Source organism: Coregonus lavaretus (assembly GCF_964263955.1).
Source record: "Coregonus lavaretus genome assembly, contig: HAP1_SCAFFOLD_410, whole genome shotgun sequence".
In the NCBI taxonomy this organism is placed as follows: Eukaryota; Metazoa; Chordata; class Actinopteri; order Salmoniformes; family Salmonidae; genus Coregonus; species Coregonus lavaretus.
Genome location: NW_028161218.1, coordinates 366173 through 372172, shown reverse-complemented (window position 1 = coordinate 372172; position 6000 = coordinate 366173).

The following is a 6000-nucleotide window of genomic DNA, read 5'->3' as shown; positions in this document are numbered from 1 at the left end:
CCATTCTGTTTTGAAGTCGCAGGCTTTGCTACCTCGTCACCAGAATGTGAGCCGGCTACATAAGGGTCAGACTGGGGTCACACAGGGGGGTGACAGGGGTCACTGTCTGAGGTCAGGGTAGGATGTATTACTACTGTTGTATTATTACTATTGTTAATATTATTACTACTGTTGTTATTATTGCTCATGTTTACTTTGATAATATAAATTACTAATTTTCCATGTCAATTAAGTAAATTAAATGAAATTACATCTCAGACCACCAAAGTGCACTACTTTTGACCATAGCCATGTTAGGCGTACTGTATCAGGAATAGGTTGTTATCTGAGTTTCCCCATAGGGTGAGAAGAATAGAATGTGATACATTTCTCATTTAGAAAGGTTCCTGTCCAGAAACATGCCCTAGCACCTGCATGCATTTGTTAGACTAGCTATCACTTGATTCAGATTAGTAGATTATTTTCATTTTTCCTCGTACTGAGCAACATACTGAGTTCTCTCTCTCTCTCTCTCTCTCTCTCTCTCTCTCTCTCTCTCTCTCTCTCTCTCTCTCTCTCTCTCTCTCTCTCTCTCTCTCTCTCTCTCTCTCTCTCTCTCTCTCTCTCTCTCTCTCTCTCTCTCTCTCTCTCTCTCTCTCTCTCTCTCTCTCTCTCTCTCTCTCTCTCTCTCTCTCTCTCTCTCTCTCTCAGGTGTCTAACTGGTTTGGTAACAAGAGGATCAGGTACAAGAAGAACATAGGGAAGTTCCAGGAGGAAGCTAACCTGTACGCTGTGAAAACAGCTGTAGACGCAGCCAGCGTCTCCTCACAGGCCAGCCAGGCCAACTCCCCCGCCACGCCTAACTCAGGTACACACACTGGACATCACACACACACACAAACTCGGTCATCACACACGTTTGGACATCTCAGACACTCACACATCAAACACAGTCGTAGATCACGAGCACACACACACACACACACACACACACACAAACTCGGTCATCACACACGTTTGGACATCTCAGACACTCACACATCACACACACACAGTCGTAGATCACGTGCACGCTCGCATACACACACACACAGAGACACACACACACACACACCAGCACCTCCAGCTTAGAGCAGGGCTCTCCAACCCTGTTCCTGGAGATTTACCCTCCTGTAGGTTTTAACTCCAACCCTGTTCCTGGAGATTTACCCTCCTGTAGGTTTTAACTCCAACCCTGTTCCTGGAGATTTACCCTCCTGTAGGTTTTAACTCCAACCCTGTTCCTGGAGAGAAACCCTCCTGTAGGTTTTAACTCCAACCCTGTTCCTGGAGAGAAACCCTCCTGTAGGTTTTAACTCCAACCCTGTTCCTGGAGAGATACCCTCCTGTAGGTTTTAACTCCAACCCTGTTCCTGGAGAGAAACCCTCCTGTAGGTTTTCACTCCAACCCTGTTCCTGGAGATTTACCCTCCTGTAGGTTTTAACTCCAACCCTGTTCCTGGAGAGATACCCTCCTGTAGGTTTTAACTCCAACCCTGTTCCTGGAGAGAAACCCTCCTGTAGGTTTTCACTCCAACCCTGTTCCTGGAGAAACCCTCCTGTAGGTTTTAACTCCAACCCTGTTCCTGGAGAGCTACCCTCCTGTAGGTTTTCACTCCAACCCTGTTCCTGGAGAGCGACCCTCCTGTAGGTTTTCACTCCAACCCCAGTTGTAACTAAACTGATTGATCTTATCAACCAGCTAATTATTAGAATCCGGTGTGCTAGATTAGGGTTGGAGTGAAACCCCTATAGGACAGAAGCTCTCCAGGAACATGGGTTGGAGTTAACCTACAGGAGGGTAGTTCTGTGTGTATATGCAGAGTGTGTGTATGCAGAATTAGTGTGTGTGTGTGCAGTGTTAGTGTGTGTAACAGTGTGTGTTAGTGTATTAGTGTTAGTTTGGGTATGCAGTGTCAGTGTGTTAGTTAGTGTGCTTGTAACAGTGTGCAACTGTGTGTGTACCAGTGTGTATAAATGTAGTATTAGTGTGTGTACCAGTGTGTGTATAAATGTAGTATTAGTTTGTGTACCAGTGTGTGTATAAATGTAGTATTAGTGTGTGTACCAGTGTGTGTATAAATGTAGTATTAGTTTGTGTACCAGTGTGTGTATAAATGTAGTATTAGCGTGTGTACCAGTGTGTATAAATGTAGTATTAGTGTATGTATAAATGTAGTATTAGCGTGTGTACCAGTGTGTATAAATGTAGTATTAGTGTATGTATAAATGTAGTATTAGTGTGTGTACCAGTGTGTGTATAAATGTAGTATTAGCGTGTGTACCAGTGTGTATAAATGTAGTATTAGTTTGTATAAATGTAGTATTCGTGTGTGTATAAATGTAGTATTAGTGTGTGTACCAGTGTGTGTATAAATGTAGTATTAGTGTTAGTACCAGTGTGTAAAAGCGCCCCCTGCTGGTCTGTTCCTCCAGGTGGATATCCAGCACCGTGCTACACTCCTGACAGGATGTTATGAGGAGCTGCCTGGAGGAACTCTGTTTCCCTCCACTGTCTCCATGTGAGTATCTATGGTACCAGTCTGTTTCCTCCCCACTGTCTCCATGTGAGTATCTATGGTACCAGTCTGTTTCCCTCCACTGTCTCCATGTGAGTATCTATGGTACCAGTCTGTTTCCCTCCACTGTCTCCATGTGAGTATCTATGGTACCAGTCTGTTTCCCTCCACTGTCTCCATGTGAGTATCTATGGTACCAGTCTGTTTCCCTCCACTGTCTCCATGTGAGTATCTATGGTACCAGTCTGTTTCCCTCCACTGTCTCCATGTGAGTATCTATGGTAACAGTCTGTTTCCCTCCACTGTCTCCATGTGAGTATCTATGGTACCAGTCTGTTTCCCTCCACTGTCTCCATGTGAGTATCTATGGTAACAGTCTGTTTCCCTCCACTGTCTCCATGTGAGTATCTATGGTACCAGTCTGTTTCCCTCCACTGTCTCCATGTGAGTATCTATGGTAACAGTATGTTTCCCTCCACTGTCTCCATGTGAGTATCTATGGTACCAGTCTGTTTCCCTCCACTGTCTCCATGTGAGTATCTATGGTAACAGTCTGTTTCCCTCCACTGTCTCCATGTGAGTATCTATGGTAACAGTCTGTTTTCTCCCTACTGTCTCCATGTGAGTATCTATGGTACCAGTCTGTTTCCCTCCACTGTCTCCATGTGAGTATCTATGGTAACAGTCTGTTTCCCTCCATGTCAGTTTTTTAAACTGAGATCTTGTAGGTGGGAGACCAACTCATGTGAAAACCTTCAATTGATGTCTGTCTTTTATCACATCTATTTCCCTCCTTTCTCTCTCCTCTCTCCTCTCCTCTCTCCTCCCTCCCTCCTCTCTTCCCTTTCTCTCCTCCCTCCTCTCCCTCCTCTCTCCTCCCTCTCTTCTCTCCTCCCTCCCTCCTCTCTTCCCTTTATCTCTCTCCAGGTTGATAGTGGATGGCAGGACAGCACTGACCACCCCTCTCTCACCCCCCCTCACGGGACACCGGGCAGCGTGCACTCGGACACCTCAAACTGAGACACCAACTCACCCCAAACACCCCCCCCCCCCCCTTCCAAACACCCCTCTACCCTTCAAATTCCCCTTCCTCCACCCTCACACAGCCTCCCCTCTACCCACTCAATCCCTCAACTGTGTCTCAAACTAACCCAAGTCCCCCCCCTCACACACACGTTCAGTCGTACCTCAAGCTGAGACAACTCCCCCTCCCTTACCTGTAGCTGAGCATCACTCTCACCCTCCACTCCCTCCACACCATAACCCCCTAGCCCTTGCCACCCTCCTCCTCTCCTCCCTCCCTCCCTCCCTCCCTCCCTCCCTCCCTCCCTCCCTCCCTCCCTCCCTCCCTCCCTCCCTCCCTCCACTCCTGATGCTCCATAACTCCCTAGCCCTTACCACCACCCTCCTCCTCTCCCTCCCTCCCTCCCTCCACCCCTCCCTCCCTCCACACCATAACCCCCTAGCCCTTACCACCCTCCTCCTCTCCCTCCCTCCCTCCTTCCCTCCCACCCTCCTCCTCCTCTCCCTCCCTCCCCCTCCCCCTCCCTCCCTCCCGATGCACCATAACCCCCTAGCCCTTACCACCCTCCTCCACTCCCTCCCTCCCTCCCTCCACTCCCGATGCACCATAACCCCCTAGCCCTTACCACCCTCCCCTCCCTCCCTCCCTCCCTCTCCCTCCCTCCACACCATAACCCCCTAGCCCTTACCACCCTCCCCTCCCTCCCTCCCTCCCTCCCTCTCCCTCCCTCCCTCCCTCTCCCTCCCTCCACACCATAACCCCCTAGCCCTTACCACCCTCCCCTCCCTCCCTCCCTCCCTCTCCCTCCCTCCCTCCACACCATAACCCCCTAGCCCTTACCACCCTCCTCCTCTCCCTCCCTCCCTCCCTCCCTCCCCCTCCCTCCCGATGCACCATAACCCCCTAGCCCTTACCACCCTCCTCCTCTCCCTCCCTCCCTCCCTCCCTCCCTCCACTCCCTCCCTCCCTCCCTCCCTCCCTCCCGATGCACCATAACCCCCTAGCCCTTACCACCCTCCTCCTCTCCCTCCCTCCCTCCCTCCACTCCCTCCCTCCCTCCCTCCACTCCCGATGCACCATAACCCCCTAGCCCTTACCACCCTCCCCTCCCTCCCTCCCTCCCTCCCTCTCCCTCCCTCCCTCCACACCATAACCCCCTAGCCCTTACCACCCTCCTCCTCCTCTCCCTCCCTCCACACGTTGTCTGACATCACTCTTTTATTCTTTCTTTTTATAACCACTTTATTTTTCTCTCGTTTAAAAAAAGAAGATAATTTAGTCACATAGTTTTTTTCTAATACTGTTTCACAAAGAGGCACCAGCCGCGTGTGTTGGAGCCCGACGTGGACGCATCATGTTACTCAAAACGACTACGGAAAAAATAACAATAAGAAAAAAAAAATCATAATGTTACTCGTCTTCCATGCATGTAGTCCTTTTTAGGTGTTTAGCAATGATTGTATTTTTTCTTTTAGTTTTTTGACTTTTTAAAAAAACAGTTGCTACAGAGAAAAATGTACACAACGAAAAGTTCTAAATGGCAGAAAATAACCAAAAATGAATAAATACATTGTATGTCAATTATTAAGCTCTGTCTCCTGTCTCATTTTATTATGGAGTGTTGGACGATCAATAAACATTAAATACAAAAGTATGTGGACACCCCTTCAAATGAGTGGATTCGGCTATTTCAGCCACAGCCGTTGCTGACAGGTGTATAAAATCGAACACACAGCCATGCATTCTCCATAGACAAACATTTGCAGTAGAATGGCCTTACTGAAGAGCTCAATTACTTTCAACGTGGCACCGTCATAGGATGCCACCTTTTCAACAAATCAGTTAGTCAAATTTCTGCCCTGCTAGAGCTGCCCCTGTCAACTGTAAGTGCTGTTATTGTCAAGTGGAAACGTCTAGGAGCAACAACGACTCACCCACAAAGTGGTAGGCCACACAATCTCACAGAACGGGACTGCCGAGTGTTGAAGCGCGTAAAAATCGTCTGTCCTCGGTTGCAACATTCACTACCGAGTTCCAAACTGCCTCTGGAAGCAACATCAGCACAAAAACTGTTTGTCGGGAGCTTTGTGAAATGGGTTTCCATGGCTGAGCAGCCACACACAAGCCTAAGATCACCATGCGCAATGCGTCAGCTGGAGTGGTGTAAAGCTTGCCGTCATTGGACTCTGGAGCAGTGGAAACGCGTTCTCTGGAGTGATTTATCACGCTTCCCCATCTGGCAGTCCAGATGCCAGGAGAACGCTACCTGCCCCAATGCATAGTGCCAACTGTAAAGTTTGGAGGAGGAATAATGGTCTGGGGCTGTTTTTCATGGTTCGGGCTAGGCCTCTTAGTTCCAGTGAAGGGAAAACGCTACAGCATACAATTACATTCTAGACGATTCTGTGCTTCCAACTTTGTGGCAACAGTTTGGGGAAG